Genomic DNA, 15020 nt, shown 5'->3' with positions numbered 1-15020 from the left:
ACTGTATTTATAGGGGAAAAAAAAGAGGGTGGCTGCTTTATAGCCATCTGTGACAAATGGCCTAATTCTACCATGGAATCGGCATTTTATGCAATAATACCACATTTTTATTTAAATGACATTTCTTCAAGCTATGCCAAATGATGACTTCAGGGACGGGTGATTATTTTCTCTCTTACACAATGTTTTCTCCTAATTCCTTTTCAGCCCATGCATCATCGCCAGACCAACCTGCAGCGCTTCACATTTCTGCATTTTATCAGACGGATTATAGAATAACAAAGGAATTTATGCACTTCACCCTACTTTGTGATTCCAGACTCCGGCACAAACTGTGCAGTGCTAGAATCCAGGGAAAAGGAGAGGGGCTTGGAGTTCTTAGGGGCTCCTGAAAACGAAGGCTCACATCTCCTCTGCCAGTGGCTTTGTGTCACCTTGGCCGAGTCATTTCACAACAAATCTATATGGTCACAAGGACTGGCTACTCACAATGCAAAACACTGCAGTTTACCTCAGTGCGTCCCAAACTTGTACTGGTATCTCCCCCCTCCCCCAGTCAGTCGGATTTTCAGGATAACCACAATATAACAGAGTAACATAGTGCATAATGGCAGAAAAAGACCAAATTGGCCCATCCAGTCTGCCGAGTAGTGACTCTTCCACTTTGGGTAGACCTGAACTCCAGCTCTTTTACCTGAACGTTCAACCATTTTTCCATCACTGCGCTCCATATCAGTCCCAAGCACGCCCAGAAACTGCCCAAGTAGGGCCTCCACCAACCTCACTGCTAGGCCACTTCAGGCTTTGACATCTTCCTCTATGATTCTTACAAGACTCAGTCTAACACCAACGTCCCCTTCCATGTCTTATTACCAAGTTTTCCCAGTTTCATTTCTGGCACAATGCTATAGACTCCATTTGATCTCTGACATTTCCGTCACTTCACAACTAGCGATCCTCTAGGCTTATCCCGGGCTTTCTTGAATTCTGTTTCTGACAAGTGTCTACCATCTTTTTCATGAAGAAATATTTTCCGTTGTTGTCCCCGAGTCTGCCCCCCTTTGAACTTCATATCATGACCTCCTGTTCTAGAGCATTCTTTCCTCTAAAAAAAAAAGTTTGCTTCTTGTGAATTTATACCTTTGAGGTATTTAAATGTCTATCATATCTCCCATCTCTCTTCTCCTCTAGGTCCTTAAATCTCATCTCATATGGGTTTTGGTGTAGACCAACCACCATTCTGATTGCCGTTCTCTGGACTGCCTCCACCCTACCCTGTTTTTATCCTTTCGGAGATTCGGCCTCCAGAACTGGACACAATATTCTAGATGAGATCTCACCAATGACCTGTACAGAGGAATTATCACCTCCTTTTTTGTGCTAGTTATGCCTCTCCTTATGCACCCTAGTATCCCTCTGGCTCGGACTACCTTCTTATCACACTGTTTTGCTACTTTGAGATTATCAGACACGATTACACCAAAGTCTTTCTCCTGGTTGATGCACATTGTTATCTCATCCTTCATCATGTACTGCTCCCTCAGATTTATGCACTCCAAATAAATGAGTCTTAGTACTGAATTCTGTCAAGCAATTGACTACTTCTCATGCTCACTCATATAAGAATATAAGAATTGCCATGCTGGGTCAGACCAAGGTCCATCGAGCTCAGCATCCCATCTGCGACAGTGGCCAGTCAAAGTCACAAGAACCTGATAGATTTCAAAAAGTAGATCTATCTTGTTACTCGCTCCCAGGGATAGCGATGGTTTTCCCTAGTCTATCTGGCCAATAATGTTTTATAGACCTTTCCTCCAGGAACTTGTCCAAACCTCTTTTAAATCCAACTATGTTAGTCACCTTGACCATGTCTTCTGCCAACAGATTCCATAGCTTGATTGTGCACTGAGTGAAAAAGTATTTTCTATGATTTGTTTTAAATCTACTGGTTGTTAGTTTTATGGAATGTCCCCTTGTTTTAATGAGGCTATTATTTAGTGCTACTTAGCCAGATGGCAGCCGCTGAATATCTAGCTATGTTCGGCAGATACCACTTAGCCGGTATCTGCCGAACCAAACAAGTTAGACCTGCTTGATAGCAGATCTAAAGTTAGGCGGATATAACTAATTCGACCAACTAGAACTTATCTGGGTGTATTCAGCAGCATAGCAGTGCCACTATATATACCTTCTAAATTAGCCAGATAAGTTATATCCAGCTAACTTATGGCCTGATTTACTAATGCCTTTCTCCCTCCTGTGTCTAAGGGGGAAAATGCTTAGTAAATGAGGCCCTTAGATAGCCAGATATCTTTGAATATTGAGCCCAATATTATTTGAAAAGAAAACTAACCATATTTTATTGACCTGTTCTATCCCACTCATGATTTTATCAACTTCTATCATGTTTCCTCTCAGCCATGTCTCTTACAGGCTGAACAGCCCTAACATAGCCTTTCATCATAGGAAAGATGTTCTATCCCTTATCATTTTCATTGCCCTCTTCTGTACCTTTTCTAGTTCTGCTATGTCTTTCTTGAGATGGAGGGACCAGAACCTCACACAGTACTCAAGGCTCAGTCGCACTATGGCTCCTTACAGAGAAACTATGATATTTTCCATTTTATTCTCCATTCCTTGTTGGATCTTTCCTAACATTTTATTTGACCTTTTGACTGCTGCCAAACACTGAGCTGAAAACTATTGTCTATCAGAACTTCAAGGACCTTTTCCAGCTGCGTGTACCTGTAGTTGGGATTATCTTTCCCTACATTCATTACTTTGCACTTTTCCACATTAAGTTTTATCTGCCATTCAGATTCCCAGTGTCCTAGTCTCACAGCGTCCTTCTGCATTTCCTCATAATCCACTGCTGTTTTAACAACTTTGAATAATTTTGTGTCACTGCAAATGTATTAATTTATGTATTTATATTCCATTGATCTACAATACTCAGCTCGAGCACCTCATTTGTTGTTCCCTTTTCCAAATCAGTTATGAATATGTTAAATGGCACACATCCCAGTACAAACCCCTGGGACATTCCACTAACGACCTTTCTCCTTTTGGAAAACTGACCATTTAATCCTATCCTCTGTTTCTAGTCTTTTAACCAGTTACCAATCCACAATAGACACTGCCTCCTATCCCATATGTCTTTAATTTCTTGAGGGGTCTCTCGCGGGAGATGTTATTAAATGCTTTCTCATTTTTTCTTCTCCCTCAGGAGGGTCTGCTCTGCTGTAGATCTTGGTGTCATCCTCAAAAAGACAAACTTTTCCTTCTAACTTCTCTGCAATATTGCTCAAAAAGATACTGAATAAGCCTCAAGACAAATCCCTGAGGCACTCTCCAATCATCTTTCTTTCCTTCTAGTGAGTTCTATTTACCACTACCTTCTGCTGTCTAATCCACTCCACCACCTTGGGACCCATCTCAGACTGCTCACTCATTTACGAGCCTCCTATGTACGCCACATCTAGTGCACACCCCCAATCCAATTCTCTAGTCACCCAATCAAAGAGAGAAGCAAAAGGTCAGGAGGAAGAAATGATTGCCAACGAGGTAATGTGAGGTAACAAAACATTTTTCAGATATATCAGAGAAAGGTCTGAAGTGGTATAGTGAAACTATATGGTGGTGAATGCCTGGAATGCCCTTCCAGAGGAGGTGGTGAAGACAAAAACATTCAAGGAATTCACAGGAGCATGGGATAAACACCGTGGATCCCTAAAGGCTAGAATGGAATGAAGAAAAGAGTGCATGGAGGTAACTGGGGGTAACTTGCTGGTGTGGCAGTTGCTACCCTTAACAAATAAGCCTTGATACTGTTAATGCAACTCCATCATTGCTCTCTGCTTCAACAGCCGTGAGTAAAGGGGAACTGGATTCAGACAGCAATCAACAAGGGCCCGGACTTTTACGGTTTGGGGAACAAATAAACTTGGGGGTAACTTGCTGATGTGGCGCTTACTACTCTTAATCACTAAGCTTGATACTTTTGATGCAACTCCATCATTGCTCTCTGCTTTCACAGAAATGGTTAAGGGAAATTGGATTCAAACCGCAAATAAGGGCCCTGACTTTTACATCTGGTAAACTGATAAGCATGGGGGTAACCTGCACAGTGCAGCAGACACTGACATAAGCTTGCTGGGCAGACTGGGTGGATCATTGGGTCCTCTTCTGCCGTCATTTCTCTGTTTCTATGAAGCGAGTTTTCTGTCACACACTACCTCTGGTAAAAACCATGCTGCCTCACATCCAGCAACCCTCTGGATTCAAGATACTTCACTATCCTTTAAAAGACAACTTCCTAACATATGTGGATTGCAAAATTAACATCCATAAAATATTAAACATCACAACATTCACATTCACATACATACAGTAATACAAAAATAAAATAAACTAACAGTTGAAAGCTTCTTCAAGAACATTTTTTTCTCTAGTTTTCTGAACCTTTTTAAGTCCAGGAGCTCATGGAACCATTCTGGCCATTTATTCCATTCTATTACTGCTATTGAAGGGAAAACTCACAATCTGGCTTGAACCCACTTAAACTGATTAGCTGCGGGAATACAAAGCTGCAAAGTACCCTCTGATCTCAAACTCCATTTTGGGATATACAGCTCTATTGCATCTCGTAAAACACAAGGATGTGCACTTTTTAACAGTTTATAAAGAATAATTAACAATCTAAATCTTGCCTTCTATTTTACTGGTAACCAGTGCAAATCTCTCAACACTGACGATGCATGTTCCTTTCTTGCTAGCCCTGTAAGAACTGTGCAGTAGTTAGGGCAATGTTCACTCCTTGGCCCCACGTCACACGTCTTGTCGATTGGCCATGTGCTGAGCGCCTAGGCTGCTGTGAAACACGCTTAGGCAGCAGCAGGCGGATTTTCCTGTGCACTCAGACGCGTGGGTGGGGCTGTAGCCTAGAGTTGGCGCTCATATATGCCTGTGTGAATGCTCACCAGCCCATGCCTAGATCTGAACGCATAATTGCGAGAGTACGTCTATGTGCACATTGGGGAGAATGCAGGAGACCACTTGGACAGGAGAGTGGCCTTTTGGTGAAGGATAATGGCGCTGAGGGCTAAAAAAATAAGTGTCTTTCTATTTGTGCAGCATGCCATCTAAGGGCAATCCGGCCAGTCCTCTCACTTCGCCTATGTCAGTGCTGACGGGAGGCTCAAGGCGATTTACTTCCCAAGGATTTTGCTATTATGTCTAAGTGCTCACCTCATGGCCAACCAACAGGATCTGTGTCGCGGGGCCTAGGAATGAACACTGCCCTAACTGCTGATCTGCGCTGCTAGAATGCCGCTCGCCTCCACTCTTCACTGACTCACCAGAGGTGAAGGGGAGGGGCTGCTTTAGCGCTGAGGGGGAGAAATAACCTGGCAGGGAAAGTGGAAGTGCTACTTTTTGCTGTTAAATAATTGCTACAGTAAAGTGTATTTTGTTGGCACTTACATCCCTTCCACTGAAAGAGGAAAGAGACTTCCCCAGTATAGAAACTGAAAGTCACTCCTGTACCTTCGGCCTCAGTGGAGTATTCCTTCTCCCTTCCCCCACCTCTGTCAGTAAGACCTGACACTCCAGGGCCAGTGCCAGGACATAAGAGAATGGTGTGATCTATCTGGATTTCAGCAAAGCTTTTGATATGGTCCCACAAAGGAGGCTCGTGAATAAAATGAGAAGCTTGGGAGTGAGCGCCAAGATGGTGGCGTGGATTACAAACTGGTTGACTGACAGGCGGCAGCGTGAAATGGTAAATGGAATCTACTCTGAAGAGAGATCTGTGTTAAGTCAGTGCCACTGGGATCGGTGTTAGGACCGGTTCTGTTCAATTTCTTTGTGAGTGACATTATGAAAGGGATAGAAGGCAAAGTTTGTCTTTTTGCGGATGATACTAAGATTTGCAGCAGAGTGGACACGCCGGAAGTAGAGAGAATGAGACCCAATTTAAGGAAGTTTGAACGGTGGTCAAAGTTATGGCAGCTGGGATTCAATGCCAATAAGTGCAATCATGCATCTGGAGTGTGGTAATCCAAAAGAGCTGTTTGTGAAGGAGGGTGAAAGACTGATGTGCACGGAGGAAGAGAGGGGACCTTGGTGTGATAGTGTCTGGGGATCTGAAGGCAGCAAAGCAATGTGACAAGGCGATAGCTAAAGCCAGAAGATTGCTGAGCTGCATAGAGAGAGGAATAACCAGAGAGAAAAAGGAGGTGGTGATGCCCTTGTACAGGTCCTTGGTGAGGCCTCACCTGGAGTACTGCGATCAGTACTGGAGACCGTATCTCAGACAAAATAAAGACAGGATGGCGGCGGGCCAGAGAAGGGCAACCAAAATAGTGTGGAATCAGAATCGGAAGACCTGTGAGGAGAGGCTGAAGGATGTGAATATGTACAGCCTGGAGGAGAGGAGGTGCAGGGGAGATAGGATACAGGCCTTCAGATACCTGAAAGGTTTTAATGATGCACAAACTTCAAACCTTTTCTGTTGGAATGAAATCACTAGAACTAGGGGTTATGAAATGAAACTCCAGGGAGGACGACTCAGAACCAGTATTGAGCAATATTTCTTCCTGGAGAGGCTGGTGGAGACCTAGAATGCCCTTCCGGAGGAAGTGGTGAAGACAAAAACAGTGAAAGAATTCAAAGGGGCGTGGGATAAACACTGTGGATCTTTATAGGCCAGAGAATGGAAATGAGAAAGGCGTGTAGGGGAGTAACTTGCTGGTGCGGCGGTTACTACCCTTGGCAGAAAGCATGGAGATTACTACCCTTAGGGGGTAATTTTCAAAGAAGTTACGTGCATAAATGTAACTACTATTGTAGCAATTTTCAAAAGCCACTTACTCACGTAAAGTGCACTTATGCGAATAAATCCTATGGACGATTCAATGGCATATATTGTAGCAATTTTCAAAAGCCCACTTACTCGAGTAAAGTGCACTTATGCGAATAAATCCTATGGACGATTCAATGGCATATATTGTAGCAATTTTCAAAAGCCCACTTACTCGAGTAAAGTGCATTTACTCGAGTAAAACCCTGTTTTACTCGAGTAAATGCTTTTTAAAATCAGGCCCTTAACCAATAAGCCCTGATGTTTTTATTGCAACTGTAACATTCTTCCCCGCTTAGACTGCTAGAGACAGAAATGAAGAACAGTGTGTAAGGGGGTAACTTGCTGGTGCGGCAATTGCTTAACAGATGCTCCCCACTTAGACAGCAGGGGGGAAAGGATTCAGACAACAATCAAGGGCCCCCCACTTCTAAGGTCTGCTGTACTGATATGCAGACATAAGGGAAATAGCGCAGGCTCGCTTCTACGGCCACGTCCATAAGCAAAGCGCCTCAAGCAATGCTCTGAACTTTCAAGAAAGCTCATCACTGAGTAATAAAGTTTTATGGATTATCACAAGGATGAGAATAGCTGCACAGAGCGGCAGTTACTACGCTTAAGAGAAATATGGGGGTAACCTGCAGAGAGTGGCAGTTACTACGCTTAAGAGAAATATGGGGGTAACCTGCACGGAGCGGTAGCTACTACGCTTAAGAGAAATATGGGGGTAACCTGCACGGAGCGGCAGTTACTACGCTTAAGAGAAATATGGGGGTAACCTGCACGGAGCAACAGCTATTACGCTTAAGAGAAATATGGGGGTAACCTGCACGGAGCAACAGCTATTACGCTTAAGAGAAATATGGGGGTAACCTGCACGGAGCAACAGCTATTACGCTTAAGAGAAATATAGGGGTAACCTGCACGGAGCAACAGCTATTACGCTTAAGAGAAATATGGGGGTAACCTGCACGGAGCGGCAGTTACTACGCTTAAGAGAAACATGGGGGTAACCTGCACGGAGCGGCAGCTACTACGCTTAAGAGAAACATGGGGGTAACCTGCACGGAGCGGCAGCTACTACGCTTACGAGAAATATGGGGGTAACCTGCACGGAGCGGCAGTTACTACGCTTAAGAGAAATATGGGGTAACCTGCACGGAGCGACAGCTACTACGCTTAAGAGAAACATGGGGGTAACCTGCACGGAGCGGCAGCTACTACGCTTAAGAGAAACATGGGGGTAACCTGCACGGAGCGGCAGCTACTACGCTTAAGAGAAACATGGGGGTAACCTGCACGGAGCGGCAGCTACTACGCTTAAGAGAAACATGGGGGTAACCTGCACGGAGCGGCAGCTACTACGCTTAAGAGAAACATGGGGGTAACCTGCACGGAGCGGCAGCTACTACGCTTAAGAGAAACATGGGGGTAACCTGCACGGAGCGGCAGCTACTACGCTTAAGAGAAACATGGGGGTAACCTGCACGGAGCGGCAGCTACTACGCTTAAGAGAAATATGGGGGTAACCTGCACGGAGCGGCAGTTACTACGCTTACGAGAAATATGGGGGTAACCTGCACGGAGCGGCAGTTACTACGCTTAAGAGAAATATGGGGTAACCTGCACGGAGCGACAGCTACTACGCTTAAGAGAAATATGGGGGTAACCTGCACGGAGCGGCAGCTACTACGCTTAAGAGAAATATGGGGGTAACCTGCACGGAGTGGCAGTTACTACGCTTAAGAGAAATATGGGGTAACCTGCATGGAGCGGCAGCTACCACGCTTAAGAGAAATATGGGGTAACCTGCACGGAGCGGCAGTTACTACGCTTAAGAGAAATATGGGGGTAACCTGCACGGAGCGGCAGTGAGCGGCAGTTACTACGCTTAAGAGAAATATGGGGGTAACCTGCAGAGAGCGGCAGTTACTACGCTTAAGAGAAACATGGGGTAACCTGCACGGAGCGGCAGTTACTACGCTTAAGAGAAACATGGGGGTAACCTGCACGGAGCGGCAGTTATTCCGCTTAAGAGAAACATGGGGGTAACCTACACGGAGCGGCAGTTACTCCGCTTAAGAGAAACATGGGGGTAACCTGCACGGAGCGGCAGCTACTACGCTTAAGAGAAACATGGGGGTAACCTGCACGGAGCGGCAGCTACTACGCTTAAGAGAAACATGGGGGTAACCTGCACGGAGCGGCAGCTACTACGCTTAAGAGAAACATGGGGGTAACCTGCACGGAGCGGCAGCTACTACGCTTAAGAGAAACATGGGGGTAACCTGCACGGAGCGGCAGCTACTACGCTTAAGAGAAACATGGGGGTAACCTGCACGGAGCGGCAGTTACTACGCTTAAGAGAAACATGGGGGTAACCTGCACGGAGCGGCAGTTACTACGCTTAAGAGAAATATGGGGGTAACCTGCACAGAGCGGCAGTTGCTACCTTAAGAAACTTGCTGGGCAGCCTGTTTGGACCATTTGGTCCTTTTCTGCCATCATTTCTATGTTTTCTCTGAGAGAAAGAAAAAAGAGTTGGCCCCAGGATCCCATGTGATCCCTGCCTTCTAGGCCCAATTACCGGAAGAGGAGCTACACTTAAGTGCTGGAAAGCGATGGCTTCTTATTACTCTGATACTCCTCTAGTCCTTCCTCCCCCACCCGTATCCACCCCTCCCCATAAGTCACAGCTGGCTCTACTGGTTGGAGCTGAACATCAAGACCAAGCAAAGTCACCACTTCACCCCAGGTCAACCAAGCAGGCTGATCCATTCCTGGTTTTGCCTGTTTTCCATGCATGGACTTATAGTTCTGATTTTTCTTAGGGAAATCAATAGTCAGAACTACAAATCCATGCATGCCACAGAATAGAGCAAAGGCAGGACTGGGGCAGCCTGTTCAGTTTCACCTGGGGTGATGTGGCATCTCTTAAAGCTGTCACTGGGGCCACATGAAGGACATTTTCTTTTCTCTAAAACTCCCCTCTGTGGGCAATCCGAGATCTCTAGAAAGACCTATACTTCCCAGGGGAGGGATGCAGGACTGGATCAGGTGGCCCTGTAACGTGCCCCGTTCCCTAGCAGAGCTGCTTGGCTGCCACATCCTTGAGCTTGCCATAAGCTTCCTTACATCCCTCCTCATGCTTTATACTGGGGTCGCCATCTCCCCCAGGTCAATTCAGACAGCCTTATCCTGTCCTGGGTTTGCCCCTTTCCAGGCTGTAAATGCTACCTCTGCAACATCCCCTTCCTGGCCTGGGGGGAGAACAGAAGCCTGGTCCAGAAATCAAATCTGCATCTTCTGCATGGCAGTATGAGGCAGCTCTGCCGAGCCCCATTAGTGCATCTCAGTGCTTCCTCTGTCCAGTTAAAGGTGAAGGCTGTGTGCTAATGAACCCAGGCCACTTCAGTGTGCAAGACCTAGACAGGTCCTTATCTGCTGTACAGAAGGGAGGAATAAGCAGCGCCTAGGAAGCCAGATAAACATTTATGGGAATGGTGCATGACAATTGCAAACAACAATTTGACAGGGCCAGCTAGAATTCGACCCGTCTCACATGGTACGTGAAACTGCTGCAAAGCACAGTGCGTTTAATTAGCAGTTAGTGCGTGTCGCTGCTTTAATGATAGGGGCCAAGCTCTGACAGTTTGGATACAGTGCAGTCACATGGGTTCATAAGCCTCATGCAACAGTCATGGGCTGTGTCACTCGGAGGACACCCGCAGGTTCTCACGCTTACGTTCCTCTTCTCGCATTTCTCCCAGCTGGCTCCGCGTCCTCTCGCTCCACTGTTCCAAACTTTTTCCCTGCTTCTCCAGTCTATCAACCTGACACCCCGTGCTCTACAAATTTTGGTCTTTCAAACGCAAGGCAAGTCACCCATTTTATCAAGGGTCTCAGTTTTGGCCTCCCAGTATTCCATTATCTGTCCTCCTCCCTCCGCTTCTTAACTTTGCTTTTCTCCTGTTTCTGGCCCCCATTTTCACAATAATGTATTTTACTTTCTCTGTGGCTCGGCCTTCCCTCTCACAGTTCCTATCCCCTGCCTCATTCCACCCAGGTCTCTCACAGGTTCTTGGCTCTCACTCCCAAAGTTCTCTCTACTTTCCCTTCTGGAGAGCGCAATTGGCAGAACCTCCCTCTCCTCTTTTTCCAGGACAACTGCAAAACGTTTTCTGCATTAAAAGGATCAGTAAACTCTCTGGCAGCGTCTTGGGCTCTTAACTCTCGGTTGTTCCCATTTCGAGTCTTTAGCAGCAGGAGCAATTCCATAATCTGGCCTTTTAATCAGATATCACAAGACATGCTCCTCCCTGGCACTGAATTCTTCTCAGCAGGAGGGGGATGACATTCTGGTGAACAGCAGCTTGCAAGAGGCAAACACACTGCCTCTACGCTTAGCTTGCAATGAAATCACAGTCCTTTAAGCATAACTGGGAGAACTGTCAGCCTTTAGGTGCATCAGCAGGCAGGATTCTTGCTTTCCCTTCTATTGCCTTTTTTACCTCCCTCTTCTCCCCAGAAATATGGACTGTGTGGATACCGAGCGCACAGCTCTGAGGAAACAGCAGGCCTGTTACTGGTAATCTGTAACCCATCATTCAAACCTGCCTCTGGACGTGAGGACTGGAGGACAGCAAACGTTATCACCAGTTTCCAAAATGGCTCCGGGGTGACCCAAGCAGCGAGAGACCTGTGATCCTGAGGTCAGCGCCTTGGCAAAATGATGGAAACCAGAATTAAGAATTGATATGGCTAAACATGGTGCAATGGGAAAGAGCCAGCATGGGTTTAGGAAAGGGACGTCGTGCCTTACTAACTTATTAGTATTCTTTGAAGGTGTAAATAAGCGCGTGGATAACGGAGAGCTGATGGATTTAGTGTATTTGGATGTCCAGAAGGCATTTGACAAAGTCCTGCAGAAGAGAGTCCTCAATAAACAAAAAAGCCATGGGTGTTGTCTCAATGTGGACTGGTATAAGAGAAGAAGAGTTAATGGTCAGTCTTCCCAGTGGAGAGTCTCCAGGATCTGTACTGGGACAAGTGCTGTTCATTAATGTTCTAGAAAGGGGAGCAACGAGTGAAGCTGATACATTTGCAAATGCCACTTATTATCAGGCCGATACAGAAAAACGCGCGGGGGAGCCAGGGAGCGCCCGCTCTCCTGGGCGCGCGCACAGGTCACTCTCCTGGGCGCGCGATTCAGGAGGGTGGCCTATGCAAATTAGGGCCCGTGGTAAAGAGAGGCGCTAGGGATACTAGCGCGGCCCTCGCACCTCCTTTTTGACAGAAGCGGCGGCTCTCAGCGGGTTTGACTTCCGACGCTCAATTTTGCCGGTGTCGGTTCTCAAACCCGTTGACAGCTATGGGTTCAGAAAATGGACGCCGGCATAATTGAGCATCCGTCTTCCAACCCGCGGGCCGATTAAAAAACATTTTTTTTTTATTTTTGGGGCCTCCGACTTAATATCGCTATAATATTAAGTCAGAGGGTGTACAGAAAAACATTTTTTTCTGCTTTTCTGTACACTTCCCTGTGCAGGCAGAAATTAACACCAGCCTTTGGGCAGGCGTTAATTTTTGAAAGTAAAATGTGCGGCTTGGCTGCACATTTTACTTTCTGGATTGTGCGGGAATAACTAATAGGTCCATCAACGTGCATTTGCATGTTGCGGGCGCTATTAGTTTCAGGGGGGTTGGCCGCACGTTTTGGACGCGCTATTACCCCTTACTGAATAAGGGGTAAAGCTAGCGCGTCAAAAACGCACGGTCAAACCCGGGTTAACAGTGCGCCCCGCCGGAGCGCACTGTACTGTATCGGCCCGAAAGTTCTTAGGCGTGTGAGGTAATCTGTGACTTTCTGGTTAACCTTTGCAGAGGTTCAGAGAGCAATTACAGGGCACCTGTTTCAAAACTCTTGCAAAAAAATAATGATATGGTAGCAAAGCTGTTAATTGGTGCTGGATAATTAATGCTCCTTTCCGGTTTGCATTTCTGAAATACCGCATAAGAGACAGTGGGAGCCTGCTTGCTTTTATTCTTGCTGTGCTCAAAGGCGGACTGTGACCATTCTGTTGAGTAACCTTGAAAAATGAGAATCCGGTCTGCATGGGGTAAGAATGTGGCGATTAATTCACTTGGCTCGCTTCCATGGAAAGCCATGGAATTTGCCGAGATTTGGGTAAAAAATTCATCCCATTTAAAAAAAAAAAAAAAAAATGGTGCTGCGGATGCTTCCAGCAGTTAATGAAAGTATCACCTGTTCTTGCTAGACCAGTTATGCTCATCCAAGCGAGAGACACAATGAATAACTACGACAAAAACAATAATTATAAGAACTTTAACCAGCCAGCAGAAAGACTGCTTTCCCAGTAGAAAACATCTGAAGTGTTTGGCGGGGAGGCTGCCAGCTCAGAATTCTCCATATGTAATGTTCGTTCTCTCTTTAAGGGGACTGAGCTCCATGGGTGCATCAGAATAATGTACAACCCTGACACTCAGAACTCCAGAAAATCATTCCCGGGTTCCCCTGGTAACACTGCAGCAGCAGCTTGGCATTAGCAATAAATAGCCCGCAATCCACTGTAGCAAGGCTGCGGGAAGTAGGGATGAAGGAGTTGCAGAGAAGCCAGGGCAAGAGTGCATGAGAGGGAAGCTCACATCTGGAGCTGCATGCTCCGGGTGAGGGGGACACAACAAACTGACCCCCAGCCTTCTCAGAAACGTGCGAACCGCGAGTGCCTTACTGCTATCAAAATACGACGAAATGGACCCGGTTTATTTATTTAGTTGGGCTGCCTTTGGGTAGTCCCTGTCACATGATAGGTGCAAAAGGCCGGTGCCATTTTTTGAAAATGGCGGCCGCTGAGTCCAGGAGCAGAGGGGTCGCACTCAAGCCACCACTAGACCACCAGGATGGATTTGGTATCCTTTGGGGGTGGGGGGGGGGGGGGGGGATTTGGCAGCCAGGGGGAGCTATTTTTTAAACATAAGGGAGGGCGTGGTGGTTGAGGGCAGGTCATGTTAACGGTGGTTTTTCATCACATATTACTTTTTCTGGGGGAACTTCAGGCGCCTCCAGGGCTGGCGGGGATGGGGCAGGGGGGTCACTGGGGTCTTGCTTGAGTTTTTTTCCTTTTTTTCTTTGAGGTTTCAGGAAATAGCACATAGTATTTGCAAACAGTCTCCCCCAGTTTTCGAAACCGAAACAAAATGAAAAAGAAAAGAAAAGAAACAAAACTAAAAAAAAAAAGTAACATGTTTCAAACAAAAAGAAAGTAAAAAGGAAATGATCATTTTTGCTCTGCACACCCCTAATGGAGAATCAAACAGAAAATATCCTATTGCTGCTGTATCAGTCCATGGTGTGCCTGCACCTTGAGCGCACTGGGTGCTGTTTTCAACCATTTTATGAGGCTGGTATGTATGGATTGTAATTAATCACAACACTATAGGCTCTGAAACTATTTGTATTCCAAGTACCCCAGTTGTAAACAATACTACAAATAATTGGTACACTTGGTATTCCTTAAATCATTACAATATTTGCTACAATGTGTTTGTAGGACCTTTCCTCACAGAGTCAAGACATTTGCCAGGCTCCCTCTCATGGGATGTACAGATAAGTACTGTTCATGAACGTATAAATTTTTGAAAAGTGACTGACTTTCAAGCGTGGGATTGAGTCTGTAGGAAAATGGTGTGTGAAAAAATGAAAAAATGAGAAAAGAGTTTTTAAAAAAATAACGTTTAAAGAAATGAAAAAAATACAAAGTAAAACGGACCAATTACCATGAGAGGGAGCCTGGCAAATGTCTTGACTCTGTGAGGAAAGGTCCTACAAACACATTGTAGCAAATATTGTAATGATTTAAGGAATACCAAGTGTACCAATTATTTGTAGTATGGATTGTAATTAAAACAGCATGTCTCTGGTATGTTAAACAACATAGAATTAATAAAACAGTTTGATTTGTAATAAACACTTTTGAAATATGTAGCTTATGGTTCAGAATAGTATTTTGTTTTGTGTATTTCATAATGTATATACCCTGTATATGGGAAGGTGCAAGTGTAGTTATTTTATATATATATATATATATATATATATATATATATATATAAAATTTTTTACAATTTGCATAGAAGGAATAGT

The 15020-nt window shown here is 45.5% G+C and overlaps 1 protein-coding gene across 4 annotated transcripts in view; it reads right to left on the bottom strand.

Annotated features, from left to right (window-relative positions):
* PDE2A (phosphodiesterase 2A) overlaps nucleotides 1–15020 on the bottom strand; it is a 733167-nt gene that overhangs the window by 130175 nt on the left and 587972 nt on the right. The gene's annotated exons all lie outside the window — the stretch shown is intronic.

The sequence above is a fragment of the Rhinatrema bivittatum genome, chromosome 5, assembly GCF_901001135.1.
Source record: "Rhinatrema bivittatum chromosome 5, aRhiBiv1.1, whole genome shotgun sequence".
Classification (NCBI taxonomy): Eukaryota; Metazoa; Chordata; class Amphibia; order Gymnophiona; family Rhinatrematidae; genus Rhinatrema; species Rhinatrema bivittatum.
Note: the sequence above shows the minus strand (reverse complement) of the source record. Positions and strands in the feature narration are given on the sequence as shown.